The sequence below is a fragment of the Pseudorca crassidens genome, chromosome 2 (genome assembly GCF_039906515.1).
Source record: "Pseudorca crassidens isolate mPseCra1 chromosome 2, mPseCra1.hap1, whole genome shotgun sequence".
In the NCBI taxonomy this organism is placed as follows: domain Eukaryota; kingdom Metazoa; phylum Chordata; class Mammalia; order Artiodactyla; family Delphinidae; genus Pseudorca; species Pseudorca crassidens.
Genome location: NC_090297.1, coordinates 49,930,715 through 49,951,851, shown reverse-complemented (window position 1 = coordinate 49,951,851; position 21,137 = coordinate 49,930,715). Strand labels below are relative to the sequence as shown.

Below are 21,137 nucleotides of genomic sequence, written 5' to 3'. Positions count from 1 at the left end.
AAATTCTTGCATGTGTCTTTAGTGAATGCATTTCTGTTGAGTACATATCTGTGAATGGAATTTCTGAATGTTAGGATTTGTACATATTCACCTTTTGTAGATACTCTCATGAAGTTTTACAAAGTAACTGAAGTATTGCCTGCTTTTAATTTGTAGGAACTCAAGATAGTTCCCTCTGCTCCCAATCTCTCTCTCACTGGACTTGTACCTCCTGGAATGCAGGAATTGTACTCTTAGTCTTTGGGTATAAGGAATCAATTGCTCTTGGGTAACCCAATGTCTTAGTTATCTATTGCTACACAAAAAAATCCCCTCCAAATATAGTGGCCTAAATCAAAAATACATATTTATTATCTCTCATGGTTTTCGTGGCTCAGGAATTGGGGAGTGACTTGGCTGGTGGTTCAAACGTTAAGACTGTAATGAGATTGAATCAGATGTTGGTCTAGGCTAAAGTCATCTGAGGTGTTGACTGGGGCTAGGAGATCCACTTTCAAGGTGGGTCTCTCATATAACTGAGAAGTTGATGCTGACTGTTGGCAGGAAGCCTCAGTTTTTTTCCACATGAGTCTATTCTTAGGCTGCTTGAGTGTCCTCACAACATGGTGGCTGGCTTCCCCCAGTGTGAGCAATCCCAGAGCCCAAGGCAGAAGCAGCAATGTGTTTTATGACCTCGCCTTGGACATCACACACAGTCACTTTCTCAATATTTTAAGGCTCACCCAAGTCATCCTTATTCAACATGAGAGTGTACTACACTAGGGCATGGATATCATAAAGTGAGGCTCATTCAGGGCCATTTTGGAGGATGGCTACCATACCATTAAGCCCTTCCTGCTACTAATTAAAGACTTTTTTTTGGTGACAGTTGGAATCCTAAGTGATCAGTACAGGGAGCATGTAAACTTTGATGGACAAATAGAAACAAGAACTAATACACAGAACAAGTCAAGTCCAGAGAGAAAGGCAGGCTTGAATATAGCAGCCAAGAGGCAGCTTTAGCATTTTGAGTGTCTGAATAGGAGTGAATAAATAAATAATGTGTGAGTTTGGAGCTGGGTCATGGGGTGAGGGACTGTATGTAGGGGACCAGAAATATTTTTCTTTGCTTGGTTTTGGACCATGAAGACTCAACTCCAGCATTGCTGATATAAAAGTAGTAGCCCAAATTGAGTATTCTCAACTTTTCTCACAGATTCTTCAATTTACCATCCATGTCTCCATCTTTTATTAAGCATCCAGCAAATACCAGGTTCTGTTCTAGAAGGTGATGGGCGGGGTACAGAAATGAACAAATGCACCAACCTGACACGGGTGATGACAAAGAGGGAGCTAACATTTATTGTGCACCTACTGTGTTCTAGTACTTTCGCATTTATTGTATTAAATAATTCTCATAACTACTCTAAATGTTGGGCATGATGGTTCTCACTTGGCAGATGGATAAACCGAGACTTGAAAGTTCAATTGATTTACTCAGAGTTGGAGCTGAAAAGTGGTGAGGCTGAATCCTCTGCAGGTACAAAGTAGAAAGTGATTAAATGTGAAAGAAAATACACATATAGTACAATGGCAGCTCAGAGAATGGAGCGAGTTCTTTGGCCTAGGGAGGTAAAAGAAGGCTTCATGGAAGAGGTGGCATTTCAGTAGGATCTTGACTGATGATTAGGAGATGGTGGGAAAAGGCCATATGTGAGGAGTAAAGAATGTCTAAAACAAAGGCATAAAGGTAGGAATGGATATTAATAATGATGATACATACAGAGATGCACAGAGACATACACATATAACGTGGCTAGAGAAATGTGCATAAAGGAAAGAACTGGCTGATAGAGGTGAACAATAGGTGTCTGGGTTGCAAGGTTACCAGGCAGATACCAGACCTAGTTGTTCATTCATGCAACAGGAATTCAGAGAAGGCTAGATCGTCATTCGGACAACTGAGTGTGAACTACATTCGGACTGTGTGGATAACATCTTCTTTAAGGTTATTAAAAATTACATTGTGAGTATACCTTCACACCCAGCAAAAAATGTAGATTAACCAGCTATAGAAGATTATGGAAATTATTGAATAAAAAAATGAGAAATGCCATTGATCGGTAACAGTCACATACAGATGGTGAGGTCTGCTGCTAGTTAATGATGAGGGAAGAATGCCTAGAAAAGACAGCAGGCCCTGAGGCTAGTGAGTACCAGAGAAATCCAAGAATCTCAGAACTGGGAGTCACCTGAAGGATTATTTATTCTAATTTTGCAGTTTACATATGAGGAAGCCAAGGCCAGGAAGTAGGAGTGACTTGTTCTACAGAGAGCTCCTTCTAATACACCTCAGCCTTGCGAGAAGAACAGGACATAATCCCTGACCTGGAAAAAGCTATGAGAGTGGAGAGTGCTGTGAAAATTGCTAGGTTTAAAACATGTTAGGAGTTGAATTGTGTCTTCCTCAAATTCATAATTTGAAGTTCTAACCTCCAGAACTTCAGAATATGGCCTTACTTGGAAACAGGGTCAGTGTAGATGAAATTAGTTAAGATGAGGTTCATATTAGAGTAGAGTAGGCCCTGGATCCAATATGACTGGGGTCCTTATTAAAGGGGAAGTTTAGATGTGCACACAGGGAGAATGCTATGTGAACATGACGACAGAGATTGGGGCAATGTACCTACAAAGCAAGAACACTTCAAATTTCCAGCAAACCACTAGGAGCGAAGAGGGAAGCATGGAACAGAATCTCCCTTACAGCCCTCAGAAGGAACTGATCCTGTGACACCTTGTTATTGCACTTCTAGCCTCCAGAACAGTGAGACAATACATTTCTGTTGTTTAGGGCACCCACTTTGTAGTGCTTTGTTATGGCAGCTCTAGGAAACTAATACAATCGCTAAAAGAAATAAAAGTTATGTGGGAGCCACAGGAAGTAGGCACTGTGAGGGAAGGAACAATGCCTTAATGAAACAGTAAAGCCATACATTAATTCATTCAAACACAATGTGTATGAGGCACCTCTCATTTGTCCCTGGAGCAGATACATGAAGAATTAAAATACGATTCTCTTTGCCTTTGAGAAGCCCAAAGTATGGTCTAGTTAGGCTCAAAACAGAAGTAAATGTTATGGGGCCCCAAAGGAATGATATGGGCAAAGGTTTGGATGCAGAAGGTGACATCTGAGCTAGGATTTTAAAGATGAGTGTATTTGCTTGCTAGTTGCTTAATGGAGCTAATTATTTCTATCACTGGAAAGAGCTTCCTAAAATCTCCTCCCTGGTCCGCATAGCCATCAAAGAGGCAAAAATCACAGACTTGCTAAGTTTGTTCAATACAGCATTTCAAATATCAGCCTCAACAATGTAGGCCAATTGTCTCAATCTCCTGCCCTAGTTGGCCTGCCATTCGTAGGAAAAACAGGAACAGAGATGCTGACCTCTGTCTGCTCAGGCCCAAATCCCCTTGGAGCTTCAGGCTCATGTAAGAACTGGCTGCAGAAAGTCACCCCGGTGGGGGGTCTTCCATCCTGGCTGCCCAGACCTATCTGTAGTGTTGAAAAGTCAGATTGTGTTGTTTATGTATAAAAACAACAACAAAAATAACCGTTTCTTTCCACATATCCCATGCACCGGAAGCCAAGCCTTCAGCAGGTCATTAATACGTTGACGTTTTGAAGAACTGTGCTTCCAGACCCTGAAACAGGAGGCAGGTCTGCTGGCCTCGGCCTTGAGATCTCTTGGCTTTCTCATATTAAAGACCCCCAGGCTCTCAAATTTGAGCTCCCGGCAGCCACTGCTCTGAGTAATGCTGCTAAAAACAGAGCCAATTGCAGCTGGAGCCACATCTGCCTCTGTAGAATGATGTCAAGGGGGAAGGCGAGGGGTGTCTCTGGACTCTAATTACCTCCCCATTGGTTGGTCACGCTCCCTGAAATTCCATTAAGATGATGGAACCTATTCTGTTAGGTCTATGAGGGAGAACAATGGGGTGGAAGAAGACCTGCACGCAAGCCAGCAGTCTCTGCTTGGCTGATTACATTGGAAAGTCTTTGGGCAGGACATGCATGGTCATTTGCCCCAGTCCCTGTGGCCCCTTAGAGTATAGCATCAGGTCCATTCACTATGGCTGTTCCCTGCCTGGCCTCTCCAAGAATTTGTTTGTGTAAACCTTGTTCAACTCATCCATACACATGGTTTTGATTACCACCTGGACGGAAATACATCAAAACTTCTCCAGTTTGTGCCTTTCTTGTCAAGCTTCTGACCCTTCCGTCTAACTTCTTGTCCCTGAGTGCCTCATCTTCAACTAATTCATCATCTTTCCTCACAAAATTATTCCTCAAAGGGCTCTTCTTTATCCAGTTTCCCAAGTCAGAAAACTGGAAAGCATCCTTGACCCTTCCCTTTCTAGCACATCAAATCAATCACTAAGATCTACTAACATTATTTCCTAAAAGTTTCTTATAACCATTCTCTCCTCTTCATTCTTTCTGATAATTTCTGAATTCAGGATGACATTACCTATTGCTTAAACTAGTATAACAGGAAATTCCCTAGTGGTCCAGTGGTTGGGCCTTGGCACTTTCACTGCCATGGCCCGGGTTCATTCCCTGGTCTGGGAACTAAGATCCCACAAACCACGCAGTGTGGCCAAAACCAAAACAAAACCCTAGTATGACAGCTTCCAAAAGGGTCTCCTTGCTATCAGCTCATCCCCAACCAGCCCATTCTCCACTGAGTAGCAAAAGTGTCTTTAAAAAATGTAAATCTGTACTCAAAAAACTAGGAATAGAAGGGAACTACCTTAACATAATAAAGACCATATCTGAAAAAATGTATAGTTAACATCATACTCAGTGGTGGAAGACTAAATGCTTTTCCTCTAAGAGCAGGACAGGCTCTGGTTTTGCTGCTTTTATTCAACATAATAGTGGAGGTCCTCGCCAGAGTAATTAGGTAAGAAAAAGAAATAAAAGGCAACCAGATTGGAAAGGAAAATGTAAAACTGTCTCTGTTCAAAGATGACATGATCTTATATGTACAAAATCTAAAAATTCCACAAAAACTGTTAGAACTAGGAAATAAATTTGCAAAGTTGAAAAATTCAAAATCAACATGCACTGGGGGAAAATGGATATATGTATATGTATGGCTGAGTCACTTTGCTGTGCACCTGAAACTATCACAACATTGTTAATCAGCTATACTCCAATATAAAATAAAACGTTAAAAAAAATCAACATACAAAATATTAGTTACATTTCTATATAGTAACAATGAACAATCTGAAAATGAAATTAAGAAAACAATAACATCAAAAAGAATAAAATACTTAGGAGTAAACTTAATCAAGGCAGTAAATGACCTGTACACTGAAAATTACAAAATGTTGCTGAAAGAAATTAAAGACACAAATAATGAAAAGACATCCTGTGTTCACAGACAGGAAGACTTAATATTGTTAGGATGTTAATATGACCCAAAGCTATCTATAGATTCAATGCAATTCCTGTTAAAATCCCAATGATTTTTTTTCAGAAATAGAAAAGCACATTCCAAAATTTATATGAAATCTCAAGGGACCCAGAATAGCCAAAATAATCTTGAAAAAGAAGAACAAAGTTAGAGGTTTCACACTTCCTCATTTCAAAACTTATTGAAAAGCTTTGGTAATCAAAACAGTGAGGTATTGGCATAAAGATAGATATATAGACCAATGGAACAAAATTAGAACCCAGAAATAAACCCTCACACATATAGTAAAATGATTTTCAGCCAGCATGCCAAACCATTCAATAGGGGAAAGGATAGTTTTTCAACAAAATGGTATTTGAAAAAACTGGATATTCATGTGAAAAAAAAAAAAAAAGTTGGATCCTTATCTTAAACCATATACAAAAATTAACTCAAAAAAAAAAAAAGTTAACCCCAAATGGATCAAATCTAAACATAAGAGCTAACACTGTAACACTTTTATAAGTTTATATATATATGTATGTATATGTATGTATTCATATATATGTGTATATATACATATATATAAAATCTGCTTTTATTGATGTCTTTTGCTATACGCACAGTAGCCAGCACTTTACACATGTTACCTCCAAACTTAACAGAAATTCCATTTTACAAAAGAGGAAACAGACACCAGAGAAGATAAGCAATTTGCTTGAGAGCAGTCTGATCTTAAGCTGATTGTGGACAGATTCTGACTCTTCTCAAGATCAGATCTCAGGCCAACTCAAGGTAAAGACTTATAAAGAGTGCGGGCTTTAAAATCAGAAAGAACACTGACTAAAGCCGTGTGGTTGTGTGGTAGAAAATGCTTTTAACATTTCCGTTGACTCAATTTCCTCATCTCTAATATCGAGATAGTAATGTCTGACCTTTTGCAAGTTGTAGGTGGTGAGGACTCATTAAAAGGAAATAGGGACAAAAAAGAAGAAAGATTTCTGATATAGTCATTCCGGCTCTCTAGGGTTCATACATACATGAAAATTCACAGCAAAGTCAGAAGATGACTTTAAATGACACTTAAATGACATTAAATGAAATAATGCAGGTAAATGTTAGCATCATGTTGGCACATGTTAAGGACTCAGTAAGTGGCTGTGTTTATGCCACATACCAGCAACAACAGCGATAGAAACCTTTCTTTACTGCTGGGAAGTAAAACAAAGTAAGATCTATTGGAAATTTTAGGAAAAGAATTCATGGAAAAATTTTTTTTAATTCAGATTTCTCAGTCTTCTTAATTTTTCCTTACCCTGGGAAACTGCAGGAGAATGGCATGCCTGAGGTAGTGTGTGTCTCTGTGAATTTTCTTTGACTCTACAAGGTTAGAAGCCTCTCGTCTTCTGAGATTGAACACTCCCAAGACATTGGATCATTTCCTGAACTTCATTTATTTAATAACTAATCTTTTATTGCCTTCTCTCTTTGAAAGCCAGAGACCAGTCTGGTTCCCTCCCCCACCCCTCTTCAAGGTCTCACCTCTTTAATCATTTGGATAAAGCTGGGACACACTACAAACCATTTTAATGGGAGTCTGATAAGTGAAGGCCATTCTTCCTCCCCACTCCTTCTCAACCTAGCCATACTTCGGATGATTTCTAATCATTCCAGCAAATCACTCATGTCATTCTCCCGCAGCCACCTAGTTAATATCCCCAGTCAACAGGTTTCTTTTGGCTCTTTTGTCTGGGAAAGCCTGCTATGTAAGGCTCCAGAACTCCAGAGAAATGATTCTGAGCCTGGAATTTGCACAAACTGAGCCCTCAGCTGCAGGATTAATATTTTCCCAAGTTAACATTAATAACTATCATCTCTGAGCTCTACTTCTGTGCCAGACACTGGGCCAAGCACTGTATCTGTATTATCATGTTTAATCCTCATAAAACCTACTAGGGAATGCTCTCATGTCTGTTTTGTGGACAAAGAAACTTAGGCCTAGGACACTCTTACTCAAAGTGTGGTCCTCTGAGCCACAGCATTACCTGGGAACTTGTTAGAAATGTAAATTCTCCAGCTCCTTCACAAACCTCCTGAAAATAAATCCCTGAGGGTCGTGTTCAGGAATCTGTGTTTTAACAGGCCCCCCTGGTGATTCTGATGCAGGCTAACATATGAGAAGCACTGGACTAGAAAAAGTGAGTAACTTGCCAAATTCAAGGAACTAATAAGTCACAGGAAGAGGCTTAGAAATCAGAGTCTTGCTGTCTCCTAAACCAGAGTCAGGGAGACTCTATATTGAGATGGTTCAAGAAGATTTAGGATTTGAAGTAAAACTGTGTTGCACTGTAAAGACATCTATTATTTCATGTAATAAGATGTGCAGAAGTAGCTCAGTTCCAGGTTTGGTTTAATTCAGCAGCTGAGTGGGTTTATGTCTCCAGCTCAACAGCATCTCTCATTCTCTTGGCCTTCTCTTCATGGTCACAAGAGGGCTGCAGCAATTCCAGGCATCACATTTTGTTCCTCAATGCCTAGATGTCTAGGGCTGGAGGCAGATGGAAAGGGCCCGTCTCTTCCTCCATGTCTTTTTATGAGTAATACTTTTTTTCCCCCAAGATATACTTTCCCCAAAAGACCCCCTCTCCTGGATTACTGCTCAGAATTTCATCACATGCTCATTCCCAAACCAGTCACTGGGAAGAAAAATGGAATAACGTGATTGGATAAGACTATTTCAGATTTACCGCCCTTGAAGCACATGGATGCCTGAAAGGACACAGTGGATGGAAGTGCTAAATCAAAGCAATAGGGACAAATTTTGAAATAGAGATAAGTTTGGATTCACAGGATGGCATCAGATGTTAGGAATCCAGATAGAAAAATTAAGAGTTTATGCCATAAGCAATGCAGAGCCTGTTAATCTTTGAGCAGGGGAAAGGAATAAGTAAGGACATTCATGGGAAGAGTCTGCTGGTGGTGTGTAGGAGAGATGGGCACTAGACTCAGGAGAGGGAACGATGAAAGTCTGTGAGAGAAGCTGAGTTGTTGCTGTAGCCTAAGTTGAATTTGCCAAGGGCTTGGTCTAGGTAGGTGGCATGGGTAACAAGAGTGGCTGAAGATAAGAGTCATTTGGAAGGAAAATTGGCAAGAGCGGGTGACTGATTAGCCATGGGGAGATAAAGAAGGGGGCAAATCAGGGGTTACATGCTGTCTTCATGTCTGTGACCAGTTGTTCTCCTGCTCCTCTGGGGCCATGGTGAAAAGAGCTAACTCCTGCTAAAGGAATTTAAGCAAGTTAAAGGAAAGCTGTGAGAGGTATAATGGGTTATTTAGGGGTATATGCTTAAATTCTTAAATTCAGTGCTCGGCTCTAGGATATAATAATAATAGTAATAGTTGCATTTATTGCCAGCCTATTATGTCTTGCTGTTTTATTTACTTATTTAAATTTATTTTTATTATAGAAAATTTTATACATATAGCAAAGTAGGGAAAATAATATAATGAACCTGCATGTACCTATTCACCAGCCTCAACATGATCAAATCCTAGCCAATCAACTTTGTTTCCCCTATTCCCTCACTTACTCTCCACCAACAACTCCAACCTAGGTTATTACTTTTTTGAGTAACAACTTTACCGAGATACAATTAACATGCCGTACAATTCACGTATTTAAAGTGTGTAATGCAATAGTTTGTAGTACATTCATAGAGCTGTGCAACCATCACCACAATCAATTTTAGAACATTTCATCACCCCAAAAAGAAATTCCATACTCTTTAGCTATCACCCCCTGTCCCTGCATCTCTCTTCCCCCAGCCCTAAGCAACCACTAATCTACTTTCTGTCACTATAGATTTTCCTATTATGGATATTTTATATAAATGGAATCATACAATATGTAGTCTTTTGTGACTGGCTTCTTTCACTTAGCATCATGTTTTCTAGGTTCAACCATCTTGTAGAATCTATCAGCACTTCATTTCTTTATACTGACAGATAATACCCCATTGTATGGATATACTACACTTTATATATCCCATCAGCAGTTGATGGACATTGAGTTCCACTTTTTGGCCATTATGAAAATTGCTACTATGAACATTTGTGTACAAGAACATTCATATACAAGTGGACATATAGTTTCATTTCTCTTGGGTATATACCTAGGAGAGGCATTTCTGCGTCATATGGTAACTCTACATTTAAACTTTTAAGAAGCTGCCAGACTGGTTTCCAAAGTGGCTGCACCATTTTACATTCCCACCAGCAGCGTATAAGGATTCTAATTTCTCCACATCTTCCCCAACACTTTTTATTATTTTTATTTATTTATTTTAATTTTTTAAGGACTTTATTTTTAGAGCAGTTTTATGTTCTCAAAATTGAGAGGAATGTATAACTTCCCGTGTAATCCCTGCCCCCATGCATGTATAACATCTGCTATTATTAGCCTCCTCCACCAGAATGGTACATTTGTTACAACTGATGGACCTATATTGACACAATAATCACCCAAAGTCCAGTTTACATTACAATTCATTCTTGGTGTTGTATAGTCTATGAGTTTAGACAAATGTGTAATGATATATCTATCCTTATAGTATTATACGGAGTATTTTGACTGCCCTAATAATAATTCTGTCCTTTTTGTTTTTATTAGCATTTCCTTGATTGCCAAGGATGTTGAGCATTTTTTCATGTGCTCATTGGCCATTTGTATGGTAGTCCCCTCTTATCCTCATTTTCACTTTCTGTGGTTTCTATTACCCACAGTCAACAATGATCTGAAAGTATTAAATGGAAAATTCCAGAAATAAGCAATTCATAAATTTTAAATTGTGCATTGTACTGAGTAACACGATGAAATCTCCTGCAGTCCCATTCCGTCTCACCCAGGACCCCGCAAGCTTCCAGGTCGTCTGCTCCTGACATCCAAGCATCAACATCATCATGGATCAAAGATCCAGGACAACCTGAAGCCAATGATTCTCCTTCTGATATATCATCAGAAGGTCAACAGGAGCCTCACACTACGTCAGGATGCCTACATCATTCACCTCACTTCATCTCATCATGTAGACATTTTATCATCTCACATCATCACAAGAAGAAGAAGGGTGAGTACAGTATAATAATTTTGAGGGGGAGCCAGAGAGACAGAGAGAGAGAGACCACATTCACATAAATTTTATTACAGTGTATTCTTATAATTGTTCTATTTTATTATTAATTAATGTTGTTAATTTCTTACTGTGCCTAATTTATAAATTAAACTTTATCATAGCTATACATGTGTAGGAAAAAACATAGTATATATAGGGTTCAGTACCATCTGCGATTTCAGGCATCCATTGTGGGTCTTGGAACTTATTCCCAATGGATAAGGGGGGACTACTTAGAGAAATATGTATTCAGATCATTTGTCCATTCTTATTTGGGTTGTTTGTCTTTTTTTATTGAGATGTAAAAGTTCTTTATATTTTCAAGGTATGTGTCTTATCAGATACATAATTTGTAAATATTTTCTCCTATTCTGTGGGTTGTCTTTTCCCTTTCCAGATGGTGTCCTTCGAAGCGCCAAAGATTTTGATTCTGATGAAGTCCAAGTTATCCATTTTTTTTCTTTTGTTGCTTGTAGTTTTGGTGTCATATCTAAGAAACAGTTGCTTAATTCAAGATCACAAAGATTTACACCTATGCTTTTGTATAAGAGTTTTATCATTTTAGCCCTTATATTTAGGTGTTTGATTCATTTCAAGTTAATTTTTATAGATGGTGTGAGTGACAGAACCAGATCCACAGGCTATGCCCTTTCTATTACACCATCATCCACTGTGGCCAAAGCACAGTGAAATATGGTAATAGTGAGGACAGCCTGACCCAGGCAACCCTTGCCTTCAATTCTTTGAAGGTATCATTTAACTTGTTTACTTTCTTCCCTGGCACCACCACCATCTCTATTTGCCCTTCATTCAGTGTTCTACCCATCAGGAGAGAGAAAGACAGCTCTCTTAAAAACTCGTAGATTACCTCCTCAGAACTCAGAGAGAATGTGAAGTAGAAAAATCCAAAGCTCAAGGTGAGGAGATTGAATTTGCATCCATCTTAAAGGTAACCCTGTCCATTCTGAAGTGAGGAGCAGGTTGAACAATCTTAACTTTCAAGTGGGAATTGAAATTTTGTTTACTAGAAGGATGACTTGTATTACCACATCTTAGCACTGAAAGACACCTTCAGTTGGAGTTTGTCTGACTTCTCATTTGGCACATGGAAAAATGTCCACTGACTTCTTCAGAGTTACGGGCTAGTTGGTGGCAGAAAGGGGACTCAAAGGCAGGTCCTCTGATTCCACTTCTCAGGAATATCAGAATTTTCATCTGTTCCTCGAGCTTACGAGGCATGAGTGCCAGATAACCTTCCCTCCCAAGAAAAGGGTATATAATAATATCATGAGACTCTAAAAAAATTAGAGGAAGCTGGAAAAAGGAAGAAAAATCACTGAAGAGTGGGATTTTTCTGAACCTGGCAAGGGGAACAGGAATTTTCAAAGATGTATAAGGTAACAAGCAATCCAACTTCTGAGTCAGAGGGGTGATCCATGATTCAGGAATTGGAGAGCATCTTGCACATTCTGTCATTTTTTTTTTTTTTTTTCTATAAGGCAAAGAAAGAGAGAGAGTTGGGCTCAGACTCAACTGCAAACTGCCTAGGGCACAACAGAAATACTGTAGAGAGAACATGGATTTAAACTAATTGGGGTGAGAAAATGTTCAGCCTATGCTAAAATGGTTTAGGTCTACGCCAGAGGGCAGAATCCCACCAAGTTGGGCAACATAGGGGAGAGAATATCAAGTGACATGGCCTTCAGGACTGATGCCATCTTACCTTCCACTCAGCCCCTGTTCCACTTCTAGCAGAAGCGATCTTAGGAAAGGTTCTGATCACTGATAAGTATAGGTGTTGTAGCAAAGCTTTAGGATCAACTAGACCAGGGTTCAAATTCTGATTCCTTTACTATCTAGCTGTGTGATCTTAGGCAAGTCATGTCACCTCTCTAAGCCTCAGTTTCTTCCTCTGTCCAAAGGATATCATGAGGATGAACTGAGACGATGGTACAACACATAGAGCACAGTCCCTGGGACATAGTGGATGCTTCACAGATGCATTTTTGCACCCCTCCTTAGTCTTTCTCAGCTTCGTATGAATTTTGAACCACCTGTCCAGGTGCTCTTTGGATCTCAGGACCTATCTCTTTCCGTATGGAATTAAATATTTCATTCTCCTATTGAGAGACTTTTAGAACTGAAGTTCCAGACACTCTGCTGAGGAACCTGAGGCCAGAGCATTCATGGCAGAGTGGACATCTGGACCCTCCATTCAGTGCTCTCTTCTTGGCGTCACTGCGGTGTTCCTGGGATGCTGGTTGCCATGACTACCTAATTATTTCCTCTAGGTCTGACCACCACAACAAACTGAAACACTTGCCAAACTCCCAGCCAAATAAGCAGCAGATGTCCAATTTGAAAAACATCATTCCTGAACAATAATGTTTGGTTTCCCAGCCATCACATGGACCCATCCGCAGAGATGGAGGCAGGGAGAGGCAGCTGTAGGGGAAGCCAGGAGTAGGACCTGGGATGCAGAAGGGGCCCAGACTTATATCTGTGTCTTCCCATGGATGAACTGTGCAGGAGGCACTCGTTCCCGATGTGACATCCTGATTCATTTATAGAGCCACTAACTCTGTTCAATTGGTCTTATAACAAGTTCTCAGTGGCCACACAGTAGCAGTAAAGGACAAAGCTAATGGCTTTTAGAGTCAGACAGGTGTGGGTATCAATGGCACTTTTGCCTCTGACTCGCTGAGTGACTTTGACCAAATGTACTTCTCTGAGGCTCCATTTCCTCGTATAAACTGAAGATTGTAATACCTGCCTTATACAGTTGTCATGGGATTAAAGCAGAAAATAGGGATACAGCACAATGCTTGGACCTAGTGAGTCCCTGATGAACGTTAGTTATAAATTTGTCTTTAAATCATCACATAGCCTAATATACCCATTCTGCCACAATATATCAAGGTGAATGATTACTTTTGAGAAATACAGAATCTCAACCAAACAAAAGGAGTCTTAAAAATTATTTCAAACAGCCCTCTTATTTTATAGAGGAGGAATTGAGACCCAGAAAGGTTAAAGTCTTTGCCTAAGATCACACAACTAACTAGTCAACTGCAGGGTTAGGATTAGAATGCCAGCATTCTAACAGCCAAGCCAATACTTTTTCCAGCATCCAATAGAGCCTAAGAAAGGGAAGGAGGGACGAGAATTCACTTTTAGAGAGCATCTGCTATTCACACGTATTCTGCATGAATTGTTTTGTTTAATCCTTACGGCAATAATAGAATGTAATGTATTGTTAGCCTTAATAAACGAGCAAACTAGAATATAAGCTTTAAAGAGCAGGGAGTATGTCTTTCTAATTCATTCCTGTATCCTCAGCAGGCAGAACAGCGCTTGGCACATAGTAGGTGCTCAGTAAATATTTGCCAGTGAGCAAGCTGAAGTAATTTATCAAAGCCAGATAGCTAATAAATGGCAGAGCCAGGATTTGAAATAAAATCTGTCTGACTCCAAAGCCCATGCTTTTTCTGAGCTGGCTCTTGTACTTTCTCCCCTAGGAGACCTAGGAGGCTGGAAGGAAAGTCTCATTCTTTGAGAAACGTGTCAATTCCAAGGCATTAAACTAGGCACAGTTATATATATTATGTCATTTACTTTTCACAACCATCGAGGATAACGATTTTCCTTTTTTAAAAAACGTATGAGGAGGGCTTCCCTGGTGGCGCAGTGGTTGGGAGTCTGCCTGCCGATTCAGGGGACGTGGGTTCGTGCCCCGGTCCGGGAGGATCCCACATGCCGCGGAGCGGCTGGGCCCATGAGCCATGGCCGCTGAGCCTGCGCGTCCGGAGCCTGTGCTCCGCGGTGGGAGAGGCCACAACAGTAAGAGGCCCGCGTACCGCAAAAAAAAAAAAAAAAAAAAAAAAAAAAAAAAAAGAGGAAATTGAGACAGAAAGCTTCAGTGACTCTTCCAACATAAAATAGTGAGAAGAAAAAACAAGGGCTTAGATTCCAGTGCCAGACTTTCACCTCCATCATGGACTCTTCTCTTAATATCACAGCTGCTTACAGGATGGGCCCTGAAGGAGGCTGATGGTGGGCCAGGAACATGATATCAGACCTGTCACACAATGGGGGCAAGCATAGTCCCTTTGGATTTGCCACTGGATTTTGCTCAAGATGCCCAGCTATGTGGTAGCCTTTTATGACCGAAAACATAAAGGTAGAAAACCAGTAAGCTGAGGATGGCTAGGTGCTTGGTGACACTACTGGGGCTTGCAAAAAACCTGTCAGTGGCCTGCCTCCCCTCTCCTAGCTTAGTTCAATAACAAAATGCCTTTGTTTCTTAAGCTTTTATTAGTTGTATTCTGTTATCTGCAGCCAGAATAATTTCTTTTCAGGAGTGAGGGAGTAGTAAAGGCCATGGCGCTCGTTGTCTGTTCTCTCACTAACAGGCAAATCTGTAACCTTCTGAATTCCCAGTGTCCATATTTTTATTGGTGGGAGGTATCTGTTGGTTGAAAGTATCAGAAAAGAACTTGAGCTAGCTTCTGTGAATGAGGGGAAATTGTTATAGGAATAAAAGACATCTCTTGGAACCCAAGTACAGGGATTCAGCCGAGCCTGGCAGTGGAATTGGACCAGGACCTCAAAAGCATTTGGCACTCTGTTTCTCTCTAATGCTATCTGCTCTTCTCTTTTCTCTTCTCTTCCTCCTTTCCTTGTTCTTCCCTCCCCATCCCCTCTTATCCTCCCCCTACCTTCCCCCCTTCTCTTCTTCCTCTTCCTCTTCTTCCTCTTCTCCTTCTTCTTCTTCCTTTCTTCTCCCCTCCCCCTCCTCCTCTTCTTCTTCTTCCTTCTCTTCCTCTCTCCCTCAACCTTCTCTCTCTCACTTTGAATAACAGCCTCCATCAGTATCTACATTTGCATGTAACCAATTCAACCACCCAAAAAGAGACTGAATCTCAGGCCCAAATAAAGTTTCTTACAGAGCAGATGTGATTGGCCACACTCCAATCCTGTGGCCAATGCTGCAACACTCAACACTGACCAGGAGGAAGGATCACAGAGTATGAGTTTGGCTTCCTGGGGATGATCCCTGGACACCATGTAGATGACAGAAGCAGGGAAGTTCTGACAATAGATGGACTGGGGAGACAACCCAAAGCTGGTTATTATAAAGTCCCATCTCCTCTCTCTTCCTGGGGCATGAAGTGCTGTTTTAGTTATTATCAAGGCCAAGTAGCAACCTTGCCCTTACTGTAGTTTGGTCTTTTATTCATTTAACTTTCAACAGAATCTATTCCAGGTATTGGGCCTACAACAGTGACAAAAGCTGGCTAAGTCACTACCCTCAGAAGTCTTAGCCTTTTCTCCTTCAATTGTATGGGATCTCCCACATCCTTCTAATAAGTTATCCCTTTGCCCAAGCTCATTTGAGACGGGTTTTTGTCACTTCTAAGCAAAAGAATCCTGACTAATGCAGGAATGTTGCCACTGACAGATCCCCTAATATAAAACTGGCTGAGTCAGGATAGAGTAGGGAGTTGTGAGGACTCTGCCATACGGGGCTGAGGTACCAGCAATCCTTGTTAGGTGGTAGAAAATCAGTTGGTTAAAAGATTATCAATTTTCTGCTAGAACTCAGAGTGTTGTCCACAAAATAGGAACTTTAGGAACCTGGTAGAAAAATGTCAAAATATTGCCACCTCTGGCTACGTCTTCAAGTAAGTTATTGATTTTGGCCCGTCTGATAGCTGACAGAGAATAGCTGGGTGGATTTACAGCCCTGTTCAAAGAATTAATTTCTTTCTACCTGTAGTTAGGAATTTGAATCTGTTGAATCAGATAAACAAGCGCCTTAAGAATATGGGCTAATTGTTGGTGCCTCAATTAGGATACTGTATATCTGGGAGGATCCAGCAGAATCTGGGAAGCCTGATGACCCCAGATTGCTTCTGAGCAGCTCTCCTGTGCATTCCTGCCTGGGAAAGTTGGAAATGCACATTTGGATGGGTAGTGAAGTTGAGACAGGAGCTACATGGCAGAAAAAATGAGCCTTTCCTCACTACTCCAGCCTATTATTCTTCAAACTTGGAGGCAGAAGCCAATAATCTAAGATTTAGGGAGATGTGCAGAGTCCCCAAGATTGATATTAAGAAACCGATGCTACAAATGTGAGGTCCAAATTCAAAAGTAAAATTTGGGCAAGATTTCTGGTATTGGGTGGTACCGGCAAACTGAGTCTTCCTTGCCTCCTCCCTCCTCTAACCCAATGCAATCAATAGGCTTGGCTAAGAAAGGACTTAAAAGAGTTGTGCTGTAGGAAAGACTCGAGCCTAGGAAACAGAGACCTGTGCTTGTTCAACCCTGAAAGCAACCCTTGATCCACATTCATGACTCAAATAGAAATGAACTACCAAGGTGGTACAGTGCCTTATGATGGAATGCTCCTCAATTCTCCTCTCAGTTCTGGTACTGATTAACACTGGCCAAAGGAAGTCCTTCTGGTTGTAGAACCCAAGGTAGCTAGAATAATTGGTCAAGGTACAAATATATATCCATGAGAGTGCAACAGAATCCAGGTGATGCTCTACCCCAGTGACCCAGTATCTTGTTGCTTCCCCTCACCCTCACTAAGGGAGTCTTGTTATCCTTTATTTCCCTGATGCTTGGATAGTGAGTGTATTGGGCAGTTAAATACATTATTTAGCACTTGACTTGCAAAATCTCAAGGAGCCACAGCGAGCCATGTTCAAGAGGAGGAATCGACCTTCAACAGAAAACTTGAGTTTGGAAATCACTGGCCCCTGGTTTTATTTCTGGATTTATCAGCTGGATGGGACTTTAAGATTTTTCCAATGGAAAAGGGTTGACTTTAGATGAAAAACAATGATTTCTGCAATAATAATAGCTAGTGCTTATTGAATCATTATTAAGTGCCAGGCACTGGTCTAGGGCTTTATGTGTATGACTCATTTCATTGTCCCAACTACCCTGTGAGGTACATACTATTATCATCTGCATTTTACAGAAGTAGTTAAGTGTCTTGCTGAGAGCTGAGTCTATGGCTTGGGTTCTTAACTGTTATATTGCACTTATTTTTAGGTTACTTCCCTTGCTTGATTTTGCTTTCATTTTCTCCTATTTCTTACTGCTGTATCTTCTTGGCAGCCTATCTCTACTGATATTTTTCAGGTACAATTGACATACAACAACCAGTACAAATTGATGAGTTTTGATATATGTTCACACCCATGAAAAATCACTACAATTCAAATAAGGAGTATATCCATTACTCCCTCCCCCAATTTTCCTCATGTCTCTTTGTAATCTCTCTCTTCTCCTGCTCCCCCCATCCCTAGGTAACTACTGATCTGCTTCCTGTCACTATAGATCAGTTCGCATTTTCTAGAATTGTAATTGGAATCGTATGGTATGTATTCTTTTTCTGTCTTCCTTCGTTCACTCAGCATAATTATTTTGAGATCCGTGACTTAGAGTATATCAATACCTTGTTCTTTGTATGGACGCTGCTATGTATAACAGTGTGCACATCAGTGCAAATATAACTACATTGAATATTCATGTACAGGTCTTTGTGTGGACACACACTTTTATGTAAATAAATATCTAGGAGTGTAATGGCTGAGTTGTATGGGAGGTGTATGTTGAACGTTTTAAGACACTATCTAACAGTTTTCCAAAGTGGTTGTACTATTTTACATTCTCACCGGCAATGTTTGAGAGTTCCAGCTGCTCTTTATCCTCACCAACACTTGATATGATCATTCTTTTTAATCTTAGTCATTCTAGCTGTCAAGTAGAGGTGTTTTATTGTGGGTTTTACTCGTGTTTCCCTAATGACTAATGATGTTAAGCATGTGCTTATTTGCCACGTATACTCCTTTGTCAAAAGGCTTATTTTGACAAATATTTTGTTCCTTTTATTTTTATTGGATTCTTTAATTTAAAAAAATTATTTGTCCTAGTTCTTCCCCCTGGAGTTGGCTTCCTTTTTGTCTAAGAGGACATGCCACAGATTAGGACACAGATGGGGGTGACGAGGGCATGGTTTAGTAAATAGGGCACAGGTTTGTAAATAATCAGGTATATTTGGACTTGCAGTTTAGCTCTATTACTTGATAAATTATGTTGCTTTGGCAACTCAGTTAACACCCCTGCACCTTAGTTCATTTGTCTGTAAAATGGATATAGGGAACTATTTCCCAGTGTTTCTATGAGGAATAACTGAAGCACTCTTTTTAAACAAGTGGCATAAAATAATGAGAATAACCCTTGTTAATGTCAAGTCCTGAAAAGAAAGCTTCTTATGAGAATTTTAATTGTAAGAATTATTAGAATACCCTCAATGCCAGATATTCACATAGAATAATATCTGGAATGGCATCTTGTTTATTATTTCATTATTTAATCTTTTCTTCCCTTCTGTATGTATAATACACACACTTTGCAAAACAGGTTTCTCATACACATACACCTAACACACCCCAATACTATCACAGCCCAATACATTTTATTGTATTAGTCTCTCACCAGGGATCTGGGAGCCCTCTGATCTAGAGGCTCTTCTTAGTCATCCTGTTTTTACATTGTTCTCATCCCTTTCTGAGTTCCTCCTTGTCTATATCCTGCTCAGGTAGACAAAACAATGGTCACTTCCACTTGGTAATTTTTTAAAGCGATGGTAGAGGATTCCCAGTCTCTCGGTCTGCAGGGGCTTAAAGATGCAGGTGGTCATCAACAGCGGATAAGGAGGTCTGTTTTCTTCCATTGTGCACAGAGTACAGTAGGAGCTCTGGGGATCTCTGCCTGGAGCTTTGTGTGTTTCTCTGTTGGTGCTGAGTTGCCTGCACCACTTTCTTGGCTGGGGAGGGGCAGGAGCTGGAGAACAGGATGATAGCTATTGCCCCTGGCTCTTTGACAAGAAAAGAGCACCTTCCAGACAGGGTTCAACCTGCAAAAAGGCTCCCCTCCTGTGGAGGAATTATTCAGTCTAGGATAAGCTTCCTGTGCAGTAACATCAAATATTCCCACTGGCTGCTGAAGCTTAGAATTTGACAGCTTAACTGTTTCATGCCCAGTCTGCGAGAGCTACAAAATCCCCTGCCACAACGCTGTGAACATAATGGGTGCCCAGTAATGGTAGTTTTCTTCCTAATTCTGATTTCTACTTCCAAAGGGGTATCAGGGCCATCTCTCCAAGTTTCCCTATGGTTGATGTTCCTGAGGTTCTGTATATGTGTCTTCACTGCTGGGAGGTACTTCAATTTCTATGAGGCTAATTCCCTTAGTCCTACCTGTCGTGGATGAACCTGTCAATAAAAAATGTTGCTTGCCGTTTCAAGTAAAGGATGTTGCAGCCATCAAGCCACTACAGCCACCCGGATGGTGAGCCCTGAAGGAACTCAGGATGGAGACAAATGGGCTGCCCACTGCCAAGTCCTCAGTCACTACAGCCAACCCCCATGATGCACCCTGAGGAGACTCAGGGTGGGAAAACACAGGATACTGGCTGCACATAGCTGATGTGCACATCAAAGGAACGATTTCAGTGAGCCCAAACTCTTGCATCTTCCCATACATAGAAAAGCGCTCAATTCCTTAACTTGAGATATCTGGCTTTCTTTAATTAACAGTAATCTTTTGATGTTCCGACTCCCTGGTCTTTGTTGCAAAAACTCCTATATATCCCAGCTCCTCCCTTGCCTCTTCCGAGCAGTTTCTCAGAGCTATCTTAGAAGCTGTGTCCTGGGCTTAAGTCCTCAGTTTAGCCCTCCAAATAAAACATAATTCTCAACTTTTAGGTTGTGCATTTTTTTCAGTCCGCAAACCCAACAACAGGCTTCATAGAAGATGCCAAGGAGCCCATGGAACATCACAGACTCATTACAAGGATAAACAGTCCTCCCAGTGTTTTAGGGCTTAGACCTGTCCTGAAGAACTTGAGACATTCTCTACCCGAAGGAAATACGACATATCTTGGTGAAAAGACGGGTGAGATATCTGAGATAGCCATCTCTCTCACTAAGTGGAAACATTCTGTTCTTTCTGGCAGAGAAATTCATCACAATAAACCTGCAGTAGATTACAAAGTGTACATGGAAGGAGGCAGCCATCCTCCGGGATGCCACAGGAAGACTGGCTTACACTCAAATGCTAATAGCCCCACTGATGAGCGTGGACAACATGATTACACAGGGACAGCAAAGCCAAGTCCTGCACTCTCTCCCCAGCTGGCAGGAGCAATCTTCTTGGAACAGCTCCCTCCTACCTTCCATCCTTTCTGCACTTAAAAACTTCCGGGAATCTTACTTCCTGCCTTAAGCATTTTCAGACAAAATGAGTGGATTGAGAAATTGCCCTTCACACAAACCTCAGTGACTTACCTTCAGGCACCATCATTAGAAAACAAAACACTAAATCAGTTATTTTATAGGGCAAAGTGTTAACACTAGAAAGAATACCACACTGGGTTTGAGGGATGTGCAGAGATTGAGGATCTGAAGGGTCTTGGGGAGGGCTGTGCGCCAGGTGCTCCCTCTGC

General features: G+C 40.8%; 1 long non-coding RNA gene across 2 annotated transcripts in view; it reads left to right on the top strand.

Moving 5' to 3' along the window:
* Positions 1-18,560, top strand: part of LOC137218793 (uncharacterized) — a 121,588-nt gene extending 103,028 nt beyond the window's left edge. The window contains exons 7-8 of one of the 2 annotated variants that reach the window (XR_010940855.1): positions 10,327-10,567; positions 17,935-18,560. This is a non-coding gene — a long non-coding RNA (uncharacterized lncRNA). Of the gene's footprint in view, positions 1-10,326; positions 10,568-14,130 lie in introns of both variants that reach the window. The other variant, XR_010940854.1, reaches the window with a different exon arrangement.
* Positions 18,561-21,137: the final 2,577 nt, after the last annotated feature.